The sequence below is a fragment of the Podarcis tiliguerta genome (genome assembly GCF_965153285.1).
Source record: "Podarcis tiliguerta genome assembly, chromosome: 7".
In the NCBI taxonomy this organism is placed as follows: Eukaryota; Metazoa; Chordata; class Lepidosauria; order Squamata; family Lacertidae; genus Podarcis; species Podarcis tiliguerta.
Window position 1 is genome coordinate 51,957,929 of NC_139540.1, and position 12,982 is coordinate 51,970,910.

The following is a 12,982-nucleotide window of genomic DNA, read 5'->3' on the forward strand; positions in this document are numbered from 1 at the left end:
AATCAAGAGAAGAGCAGTTGCCAGGGTTGCCATAAGTCATCAGTCTGCTGCTCCTTTATTTGTTTTCCACCACCACTACTACTAATAACAACAAAGTACTGCATAAAACAAACTGTGTTTCTCACCAGATTTACAGTGAGAGCTTTTGTCCCTGACATTAGAGCAGGGACAGCTTCTTTCTGATGTCAGATGGCTATATTGTGTTTCATTTCAAAAATCGTTTCTCTTTATACTCCAGCAAATTTATGTTGGGAGCAATGTGAGGCTCAAGGTGCTGGCGGGTGCTGAGTCATGGCATCAATTTTAGAAAATGTCCTTCACGGAAAGCACAGAGCAGTTGGTGTGCTTTCACATTTTAATTTAGTCAACATCTTCGACAAAGGAAAGGATAGCACCAGAAGGGCTGAAAGGAACACATCGCTGAGATCAGCAGTTTTCCCAAGGACTTACTTTTTTATTCCTTAGGATTGAGTTTGATCATATACTTTAGAAAGCAAAGTAAAGGGATTTTTTAGAAGCACCGATAGGGAGAAACTAGCTTTGCCCTGGAATCCTCAAGCAATGCAAGGGACATGAAGAAAAAACAAAGGACTGAAACCATTATAACAACAAGTTATAAACAATCTCACTTATTTCCTCAGAAGCTTGTGTGGCTTTCCGTAGAAAACAGGCTGGAGGCACCAGCAAACCTATTCTGTAACTTATAGACAGTGTTGATACAGCACCCTGCATTAGAGAAATAATGAAATCAAAAGGATGTCAATAGCAAGTCTTTTACTGTTCTGACTCACCCATATCAGGTACTCACTGGGTCAAAGCAGGCCAGTTGTTGAAGGATCACCAATCGCTCCTAGTGAGCAAATGTACTCTAGCAAAGCCTGGAGGTGAACTGAAGCCTTACAGGTCCTTTCCTCCAGTCTACCACAGTAAGCCTCTGAATACCAGTTGCTGGAAATTAAAAGTGAGGAGAGTGCTGTTGTGCTCAGGTGCTGCTTGCTGGATTCCCATAGCCACATGGTAGGCCACTGTGAGAATAGGATGCTGGACTAGATGGGTCATTGGCCTGATCCTGCCCCCTTACTAAGCTCCACCCATTTGGCCTGAAGACTGTGGATCATAAAGGGCCAATCCCTTGACCTGAAGAAGAATCTCTCTCTCTGTTTGTGGCTACCTGCCTGGCACATTACCTGCACCATTGAGAAGCCATGGTTTGGGAAGCACTAAATTACTCTCAAGAGCCAGGCTTGGGAGACTGGATCTGTGAGGCTTCCAGCTCAGACTCTGCAGGCTGCAGACCACCAGATTCAGGTTCCATGGATTCTGAATCATCAGCCTCAGGGGGCTGGTGCAGTACCCCAGCAGCCTCAATCAACTCTTCTTCCTCCTTCAAGATCTTTTCTAAATCCAGAGCCTCTGACTCACAGTTGTCACTGCTTCCTACTTAATAAGCATGTAGCAGATTTGTAGTCTAGAATGCTGCCATTGAATTCATAGTAGGGAGGTATTATAGAATGTAAGACAAAACTGAGCTCTGCTGATATCTGACATGTCAAATGGCTCCTTAATTGTGAACTAGAGGGCGTAGTCACCTCAGAGAACGGCACTATGAGTTGGATGATGCAATTCAGTCTTCACAGATTATAATAACATGGGGAGGGTGTTCCAGTGTTAAATCAACACAGAAGTAATTGCATCCCAGTGTATTTGAAAATGTAATGACATTAGTTCTGAAGACGCTGCACAAGATGAATGTCAGAGCTGAAAGAACAGCAAGGAAGCATTTTGTTCTACCTAAAGATAACATCTGCTTGTAGATAGCAGAGGTGTTCACTGACCACAAGATTCAGTTGAATTCAGCGTTTTGTGAAGCAGCCTACTTCATCCCACAGTGATTTGTGGTCTGTCCAAGTCTACTAGGTTTTCAATCTTCTTATTCACTATTCCCTGTTTAGGGAAGTTTTTAATGTTTAATGCTGTATTGTGTTTTTAATATTCGATTGGGAGCCACCCAAAGTGGCTGGGGAAACCCAGCCAGATGGGCGGGGTATAAATAATAAATTATTATTATAAATTATTGTTGTTATTATTATTATTATTGGAAAATAAAAAACACAGACAACTCTCCCCACATTTTAGACATAAGTGGCTGAAATTTTTAAGCATGGCTGCCACTCCAGAGTGTATAAAGCCTCCTAAGTTACAGCCAAATAGTTTCTGGGGGTTTTGTGTGGAACCATTTTAAATTTATGAGGGTTTTTTCTAAAACAACAACAACAACAACACACATTTTTTTAATGATCAGAACTGGATGACATTTGCAGACAAGCTTGATCCATGTGAGGGCATGGATCCTGAAAACTTTCAGAATAGCTGCAGTGGTTCTTCTGAAAGAACAGAGTTTATAATCTGGAGGCAGTAATATATGAATCATGTTTTTTTGGGTTATCAATCTGAAACCTGAAAGAGGTGCTGGGGTAAGAAACATGAAAATTGTGGACAAGAAAATCCAGCTGTTTTGTGCTGAGTACTTACAAGTTGGACCTGTCAGTCAAAATGGAGCTTTCTGTGTGTTTGTTCCTCACCACATCCTATTTCCCTTAAGAGAAGATATTTATTTTTGCACTTGTAAAGTTGCTTCCCAAAGTACCAGGATTGGAATGCACTGGCAAAATAATTTACTCTGATTACAAACTGCACCTGTCAGTTTCAAAGGTATACTTTCCCTCTTCCCCATTCTGGAGTTTTTCTTAAGCTACAGATATAAATTTTGATTTTTCAAGTTACTTCCCCTTCTCCCCACACCCTCACCATTTTCTGTAATTATGTTGGTGTCTGGATTGCTGAGGCCTTGAAATACTTCAGGGCTCCTCCTTAGACTAGTGCCTGCCTTGCAGATATTTTGCTCCACCCTGCCTCATTATTTTGGATTCATACAAGTCTTTTGCACACTCCTACTGGATCGTACTTGTCAGCTAGGTGCCGGGATGCCTGCCTCAATATAATGGGATGAACTGCAAATAGCACAATGGCAAGCCAATATTTTCTTGGTTTTAAGTTTAAAAATTGGTCTCAGTCACTGGTTTTCAATGCCCTCTTCTGCTTGCTCTACATAATATTAATGTGACAGCTAAGCACTGGTACATTTACAGTTTTTTAAACTTACACATTTGACCACCTGCAAAAAGAGAAGGTGAAATCAGTCTGGGCAGTGGGCAGTGAAATGAACTGAAAGTCTGTGTAACTTGCAATGAAGGAGCTAAAATTTCACCCTTTGATTTATCTAACCCATTGAAAACCAAGCTGTTCTGCTAAAAATATATATCTCAATATCAAGTGCTTTTGGTGAACTGCTCATAAAATTCCCAAAATGAGAGACAAAAAGCCTAAAAGAGACTAAAAATTTAATATAGCTGAATAAATTATTACTCTATGCATATGAACTTCACATGCATAAAAAGACTATTGTATGATACGAGTGAGACCTACAAAGGAATAGGGAGCAACATGTAGAAATTATGTTCAGGACTTCAGCTAGCTGGTCATGTTCTTTTTCATGACACTCTCTTCCATTGCCTTTCTACCCTGACCCTACTCCTCCCTCAAAAGACAGTAGCACCCCTTGTCCATCAAGCATACTTACTCCTCATTAGAGGTTTTTTTTTTTGGGGGGGGGGAATCTTCTAAGGGAGTCCTTCTCCCCAATGGCTCTTCCTCTGCTTTCCATTTATTTCCCTACACTTTTTTTTTGCAAACCTTGGCATTTCCATAAGCCTGCTCTTGTGTATTTTTACAAAATAAAGAATGGCCTTCAAAGAATCAGCTCTCTCTCTCTCTCTCTCTCTCTCTCTCTCTCTCTCTCTCTCTCTGTGTGTGTGTGTTACTATTCTAAAGAGTAACAGAAACTGTCATGTTTGTAAAAGTGTAAAGGTTTCCCTCCCTGTTTAATAAATCTTTCACACACTTGATAAGGAAAAGGCGTGTTAGCCTGGAAGGACACAATTACAACAAAACAGAGACACAAAATCTCCTAGTCAATAAAAATAGATATCTGGCCTGGAAAGAATCATATGGCAACATATATGTGGTAGCCATGCATATAATTTACCCATATGGTGTTTAAGAGATTCATTGAGTAAAGTGCACAGCCATTAGCTAGGTGATATACTGAAAAGAGTTGATCAAAAAGACAGATTACTTTGAAAGGGCCCTGTTTATTTTATCATAGATAAACTCACACACACACACACACACACACACACACACACATTTTACCAATAAATGTATTTCTATAGCACCATCTAATAAAATATCAGGGTGGTCTACAACTGTAAAACACAAAGCTATAAATCACCTTGTCCATATGACTAGACATTACTTGGGCTGTATTTTGTATCTGTGGGTGGAAGAGAAACTTAACTCAAATGGTGATACTTACAATTTTTTATTCACTCCCATATTGTGTGTGGGTATATAGATGAAGTTTTGTGTGCATAGCTGCTACCGTTCTGGCTTCTGGGTTTGTTTTCACTGAACATATTCACACAACCAGTCACCACATGCTGTTTCAAATTAGGATAAGAAAAGCACAGAAAGAAAAAAAGGTTGTGGGAATCATTCTTAAGTTTAATGAGATCCCAAGGCTCATTCTCTATTTTTTGCTTACTGTGCACTTAAAACCATGCAACATTTTTCAAATTCATTTTAAATTACCATTTAGATACCATAGCTGTGGTCTTGGGGGCAGCAGCTCCAAGAAAGTGAGTGAAGTCGGAGCATGATCAATGACCCTGAATACTAGAACTGGCAATTCATAGAAAATCATTTTGAACTTAGTCTCACACATTGAGGAATCTAGTCTTTGTAGTTAGTCCCATAAATCCTAAGCCGTTTTATGAAAGATGCATTAACTTTCTAATTGTTTTCTCACAGCAATGTAAACTGATCTTTCTTATTCTTTTTGTTTCTGCATCTTTTTTTATAGAATTATTCAGCATTTGATCATTGGGATTTTAATTGCCAACATGACTGTTTCCCCCCTGTGTCTGATATATATTCCATTTGTACTGTTTTCCAAAATGTGCTTTATTCGGGATTATCTTGGCTTGGTACTTTCAAGGTCTTATTGTCGATCTCTCCCACTTCCTTTGTTGCTCTATGAGTCCTTCTATGACTATGGGATGGTAGGAGGTGGACCAAATATGCAAGTGACTGAAACCATAGAAACAAGAGGCATATTTATTACAATTTTCAATGCACATATATGAGGGTGCATTTGTGGACAGAGAACAAAACTTTTGATACATATCTTAAGGCTTGGGTCAGTGTATTTGAGTGTTAGTCCTTCAGAGAGTCTGGTTCCAAACCATTTAGGCCAGGGTTAGGCAACCTAAGGCCCAGGGGCTGGATCTGGTCCAATCACCTTCTCAACCCAGCCTGCGGACAGTCTGGGAATCAGCATGTTTTTACATGACTAGAATGTGTCCTTTTATTTAAAATGCATCTCTGGGTTATTTGTGGGGCATAGGAATTTGTTCATCCCCTCCCAATATAGTTCAGCCCACATGGTGTGAGGGACGGTGGACCGAGCCATGGCTGAAAAGGGTTGATCACCTCTGATTTAGGCTTTAAATGCTAAAACTATCAATAATTTGGGCCTGGGAGTGAATAGGCAGCTATTGTAGCTGCCACAGAAGGGGTGCAAGATGTTCAGAGCACTGAGCTCCTACAAGCAACTGTTGTTGAAGCATTATGTGCCAAATGAAGGTTTGGGCTGTCTTTAAGAGCAGCTTCACAAAGAGTGCATTGCAGTTGTCCAACCTTGGATGAAACCAATCCATTTGCACTGAGGGAAGACTTGTCCTTCCAAGATGATACTGCAATTGAGTAGTGTATTATGTTGCTTTGAGATTTGTTTCCCTCTGCAAATCACATCGAAATAGTCTCTTATTCTTTGTGGCATTGATATGTGTTGAACAAAAAGCTGGAATCAGGGTGGGGCGCTTTTAAAAGCAGCTAGAGAACTGCTTTACTTTGGCGCCAAGGAGAGTACTGTAGTAAGTGGAAAGAATGAGATGATACATCACTGATACTAACTTGCTAATGAAAGTGCTCCAGTGCAGAATATGTCAGATTTTGTATGCTTGAACAGCTAGCCTACTTTGCGAAATTAGTCATTAAATTCCCCATATCTATGAAAGAAGCTGGAAAGAGATGCAGCATATTAAGCAGCCATGTTAAACCTTCCTGTTGTTGTTTTTTTAGTTTTAGCACAAAACAACAACAACCCAGTTTTTAAATGTTCAACTATCTTGCCTTGAAATGTAAAAACATTTCCTGTAATAAATTAGGTTGGAATCATAATATTTCTTCATAAACATTTGTGTAGAACAGTGGTGGATTCCTTCCTTTCTGCCAAAGGTCACATTCCCTCAGAAGCAATCTGTCAGGGATTGCATGCCAGCAATGGGTGGAGCTAAATCTAGTGGAAGGTGGGGTCAGAGCCAAAAATCGATGCGACCATGTCTTTTCACTCTTTCTGTGACTACATTTTGTCACTGTCTCTGACGCCAATTGCACTATACAGTGATACCTCGGGTTAAGAACTTAATTCGTTCTGGAGGTCTGTTTTTAACATGAAACTGTATTTAATCTGAAGCACCACTTTAGCTAATGGGGCCTCCTGCTGCCGCCACTGGAGCACGATTTCTGTTCTCATCCTGAAGCAAAGTTCTTAACCCGAGGTATTATTTCTGGGTTAGTGGAGTCTGTAACCTGAAGCATATGTAACCTGAAGCGTATGTAACCTGAAGCGTATGTAACCCGAGGTACCACTGTACAGTCGTACCTTGGTTCTCGAATGTAATCCATTCTGGAAGTCCATTCGACTTCCAAAAATGTTTGAAAACCAAGACACAGCTTCTGATTGGCTGCAGGAGCTTCCTGCACTCAATCAGAAGCCGCAGAAGCTGTGTCAAACATTCAGGTTCCAAATATCGTTCGCAAACTGGAACACTCACTTCCGGGTTTGTGGCATTCGGGAGGCAAAACGTATGAGTACCGAGGCGTTCAAGAACCAAGGTACGACCGTACTTTCAATTATAGCCACTGGAAACATAGTTTGATTCAAATGAACTGCTTGATACATATCTTCCTAAACTGCAAAGAGACACAACCTTAAATGTGAATAGGCTCATATTGCCTATTTTCAGCAGATGAAACATTTAGCACCAATAGTCTTTTCATGGAGGCATGGTCAATCCTGTACTAGAACACAGCAGTCATGTGTAGGCCAATTTACACAATAAATGTTACCCCTGTGTGAGCTGTCAGTTACAACTGTGCATCAGTGTGTGTACAACCAGCTTGGACAAAAATTGCTTTATGCGAAACAAAAACATTTCTGTTTCAAAAAGTATATACTGGATCACTTTGATATCTTTGGAGATATGCAATAAAATTCAAATGTATGAAAAGAGAAACTGCCTGAGAAAATATATATGTAAGCCTGAGGCATCCGATGCGGAGCTCTCCAGATGTTGGTGGACTACAATTCACTCTCATTCCAGACCACTGAACATACAGGGCGCTATAGTTGGGAGTTGTAGTTCAACAACATCTGGACACCACTCCTGCTGCAAACTCTCACAACATGTGCAACCTGATATTCCTGCCTTTGTGATGCTACCAAATGCCATAGGAATGTTGGAGTATTCCTATCCACTTGCTGCCACCATATCTTGAAATTTAAAAACGCTTCTTTTTGTCTATACATGCCTTCAAACAAGAGCCACTGTTTCCATATGTGATTTTTCCATTTACATTAAAGTAAATATATTCAGAACGCCATGCCTAAAACCAGCAGTTGCTTTCAGACCAACAATGCAATCTATATATAGCACACATATCCGATATGAAGTGGTCTGCGATCCTTCCCCCACCCGTAAGGATGCAGTGTTAGCTTGTGGCTAGTAGAATTAGATAGCAATCCGCTACCCCATTACTTCTGGAGCATCTCTATTGATGTTGATCAGAGTAATCTGGAGCAAATGGGTTTCTGATGAGACTCTATTTTTGCTCCCCCCCCCCCCGGCCATTTCTGTAATAACGACAGGCGGAATACCAAATGCCAGAAAATACCATCAAGTTATTTATCACCCAATAAAAACAGCTGGCATCTGAGTAGTGCAATCTCTCTCTTTTTATTCTTTTTTACTTATTAACACTTTCTGTCTCTATTTCATAACAATTGTGTATGCTTATGCAATTTACTGCAAATTATTCTTTGGGAGAGATGAGACTATAGAAAATAGGCAACAGCAGCAAATCAGTTTTATATGTTTAACTCAGCGGGATTTCAAATCAATAACTAATGCATGAATTGAAGATATCCATAAATAATTTAATGCTTAGTGAGGCTCAGTGACTATAAACTAATACTGCTATCATTTTTATCACTGTTTACAACTGCACAGATGCTTTCCCTTTCCCAGGCATATTTTCCACAATTCATGCCCAGCGATGCCTTTTCTCTCCCGATTGTCCAATTCCATCTTCCATCAAGTATAAAGGGGTGGGAGGGACAAAATATTTACTTTGATTCATGAATGTGTTGTTGTGGCCATTATCTTAGAGGAGGCTTTCCTCCTGTGCAAGGGAGGAATTCCTCTTCTAAATCATCCCAAATTGTGGAAGATGTGTCTGTGTGTGTGTATGTGTGTGTGTGTGTAAATACTTATGTAAAAAAACTTAATGTTTAAGGGAAGGTTTTAATGTTTGATCTTTTATCGTGTTTTTAATATCCTGTTGGAAGCCTCCCAGAGTGGCTAGAGAGGCCCGGCCAGATGGGCTGGGTATAAGCAATTGATGATGATAATAATAATAATAATAATAATAATAATAATAATAATAATTTTTTAAAATGGTTCCAAATTAATCTGAAATGACATTTTAATCATTTCAAAGGGTTTTCATCAATTAATTTAACTAATTGACTCAAGATACTATTTTGCAAAGCCAGGTTGGGACCATATGTTGATCTGGAGCGTGTATTTTCTCAATCAGGATCCCTTAAGAAAGTGGCCTCTGAAGGGCAGCACACCCAACAGTGCTGTTCTGTTGGCTACACAGAAGGACAGAACTATGTTAGGATCTAAAGAGGTCAAGCAATTAGACCTTTGGTGAAGAAGTTTCTGAGGCTTGACCACACACAATCCCTGGTAGTTCACTAGGCTAGATTCCAGGTTCAAAGCCTAGAGTCCTAGCAGGGATTGTCAACTAATGAACTAATGTGTGTAAATATCAACCAGATCCACAGTACAGCTGGCATTTATTCTTTGACGGCGGACCAGAGTGAAGACTATTGCACTATTGCTGCCAAAACTCTGCCCCTTGTTTGGCCAGATGCAAAATTGAGTTTGGCGGACTATCCTGCAATTCCTTTCAGCCATCCGAGGAGGATCCCAATGGCCGGCTGCAATCTGACAATTTTTTTGCCAGCTGGGTGGGGGGGCATGATGGGCCGCAACCACCACCCACTCTGGAACCAGGTAAGATGCCATTCCCTGACAATGAGGCAAAAAAATTGGAACCTTTTCACATAGAAAGAGAACCTTTTGAGAAACTGGAGGGCATATTTCAGCAAAACAATGGTTTTAATTGCTGGTTTCTAGCCTGTTCACAGCCAATATTATTCTGGAATTATATACAGAATTATAAGAATACCTTGGATAGATGTCGGCACGCCCTCTTGTCTGCCTTCAAAATATTGAAACATTGTGATATGCCCTTTTTGTTTGCTTTTAAATTTACGTATCCCACTGTGAAATATATTTACTAAATCTAACTTCAAATAAGTATTTTATAAATCACAATAGTAAGTCTCTACCAAATTAGCCAAAACTGACCCCAATGTAGTATACTGCATTTCCCACCTGGACTTTCTGATTTAACACCATTTTAGTAAGTGAGCTAGTATGAGGTACATGTTGGACCAGCATTTACCCTTTCATATTTTTGCTATGAGACCTTAGGTTCAATTTATCTCAGATTTAATTATACAGAAGTCAATGTATAGATGCAAGATGCTTGCCAGAATCATCCCAGTTGTAATTCAAAGGTTGCAGAGAAGTCAATGGAGTTCCACTGTGATGAATTAGCCCCAGAGGCTATATTTTTTGCTTCTAGATTTCCAGGATGATATGATTTTGTTGTTATATTAACCACACTCTATTGCTGCAAATCAAGGAAACAGTGGGTATACATAGTAACTATATGTAGCTGTATCTTAATAGAAATCTTTGCTGCCTTCTCTACTGTATAGGAAAGACCTGCTTATGGCATGTGTTACGAGGACTTGGACACAGGAACTGGGATTAAAATGCCACAACTTTATTGTGGAAAATGAATGATGTAACTAAGCCTGAGGATTGGTGGAGAGTTTGAGCATGCAGAGTCGACTAGTCTTATGATTAGGGGCATGGATGGTATAGTTTTGCTCTGCAGCAGGATTGAATCTTGCCATATGAATAATATCAGTCAGTAGCACCCAAGAGGCAAGCTGCCATAGAAGCTTAGCTTCATCTCTTCTGTGCTCTACTCATACTGTTCCTCAGGGCATTCTTTTGTTGGCCACACTTTGGTGTATTTGCACCGTCTTGTTTACTATTTCCAGAGTTAACAGAGCCACTTGGGAGGCAAAGGTCATGAAGCAACCAAAAGATCTGTCCAAACATCAAATTCAATTATATTGTTGTTGTCGTCGGCATCCATTTGCTTGAAAGACAATGTAGTTGCTACCAATATACCATTATATTCAGGGAGGAGAAACCTGTGGTTCTCTAGATGATGTTGAACTACAACTCCCATCATTCCTGTCCACTGTCCAAACTGACTAGGCTGATGGTAGTAGGAGTCCAAAAAACTGAAGGACTACAACACCCCAGTTCCTGATTTAATATTTACCCTTTAACTACCAGGAAAGCAGTGCATACAGATCCTTGACAGATGTCAAGCAGGACTAGATCTGATGAAACATCTGTTTTAAAGTGTTTCTTTGTAATTCTACCAAGTACAGTTTCCCATAATTTACTATAAATTTAAGAGGAATGAATCTAACAGGAATCTGAGCTCATGTGCATCTCTCTCTGCTTGCAGTGCACACTCCTTTTTGTAATTCAAAACCCATTCTATTGTGATTTTTCTGCAGTTTCTTTTGCAAACATAGCTGCTGCAATGTAATATTTATCATTAAAAAGATGATTACAATAGCTAACCAGACTTTTAAATTGCTGACATTATAGAGAAGGCAGAAATATATGAATGTTGTCCATTCAGGTAAACCAAGCCATTTGGCTTGTGAATTTTTATATATGTGAAAATGAAATTATTCCCTGTTTTAGCTCAGTCCCTGTTAGCTGCCTAGTGGGCTCCATTTCAGGACAGAAAAACAGAATGTAAATATTTTCAAGACACAAATTAATGATTCTCAGCTGCTTCTAAAATATGCAGGAGCAAAATTTAAGATATTTGGAGGGGAAGGGGAAGAACTGTAAATGAGCAAAAGTGCCCTCAACATCTGGCCCAGCATTTATTTCCATTCATTTTATTTCCAAACAGTGATAAAAATAGCTTTATCAGAACATGCCAGAATTTTTGACATCAACAATCATTTTGGCATACTGATTCCATTTTTAAAGCGCTTCACTCAAACTTCAAAACCCTGTCAGAAGAAACAAACAGTGCCATAATCTAATGTTCTCGCTGCTTGGGGGGAAGAGGAAAGCTTTGAAAATTGTGCCCTCTTTCCCTCTTGCAGAGTCCACATTCATCCTGTCAAAACATTTAACTTCATCAGCTCCTTCTGCTGAATTCTGCATTAATATGCAATGTGAGTTTTGTGAGAGTTATGGCCTGTCTTGCTTTCTACAATATGGTACATAATGACCACAAAACGCCTGTCATTTGCTTATCTTGTCTTCAGCAGGGTCTGCTATAAAGCACAACTTAAGGCCTTTTAAATAATTAGATAAATACATATTTTTGACAGGAATTGCTTTTCCTGACTCCCAGCAGTAACAACTGGAATTCATAAACCCCAATCGACTGCGTGTACACCTAGTTTTCCCTCTTACATTCATAATTGAAGGTCTGCTTTTGTTGTGGCACTTGATATACCCAGAACAAGATACTTCTGTCTGTTTACTTGGGACTGGAGGTGCTGTCATATCTTGTGTGTGACAGGTGTTCAGGCAGAGCCATATCTAAATGGAAAAATCCCACCTGAGATTTGTGCTGCATTGTTGTTGTTTTTTAATGGGAAGTATTATAATCTCTGACATCAATAATTATCCCCAGGCTTGCAAAAATTCAGTAGTTGAAAACTGGGTTGAGGGTAAACACTTGGTTTGTCTAAAAATTCCCCAGGAATTTTTCTAGGAGAGTGGGGAAATTAAAACACTGAAGGTAGGTAGACTAGTTTCTGATAGTGGTGGTGATGATAGTTCCTGAACATTTTGTGTTTTGTTTGTTTGTTTGTTTTAAATGGCAGTTGTGATGACAGACCTCTGGGAGCTACTGGGCCAGTGGCATTGGAGGGTGAGGAGAAGGGGGGAATTAAGACAGAGGTGGGCAGCTCAGGCCAACCACGGAGCAACAGCTTTAATGACAGGGTGTGGTTTTGCAAGTTCTAAGGCTTTGATAAGTTTTAAGGGGAAAGGGGTGGGTTTGGGGAGGTAGTTGGTGTTTGGTGGGGATAGTCAGGGTTGGCAATTGAAACGAGAAAGGTCATAGCCCTAGTATAGCTATAACTATATCAGGGGTGGCCAACTTCCAAGAGACTGTGATCTCCTCACAGAATTAAAAACTGGCAGTGATCTACCCCCATTTTAGTGGGGGTCAGGTCAAAGCTGTTGAGCTTTTTTGGGGAGGGGGAAAGTGTTGGAGATTCATTCCTCATGTCTGCAGTCATGGGATTGTTGTCACATGA

At 39.9% G+C, this 12,982-nt stretch overlaps 1 long non-coding RNA gene across 1 annotated transcript in view; it reads right to left on the minus strand.

Moving 5' to 3' along the window:
• Positions 1–4,463: 4,463 nt before the first annotated feature.
• LOC310681864 overlaps positions 4,464–12,982 on the minus strand; it is a 46,696-nt gene continuing 38,177 nt past the window's right edge. The window contains exon 3 of the long non-coding RNA XR_014513663.1: positions 4,464–4,559. This is a non-coding gene — a long non-coding RNA (uncharacterized lncRNA). The remainder of the gene's footprint in view (positions 4,560–12,982) is intronic.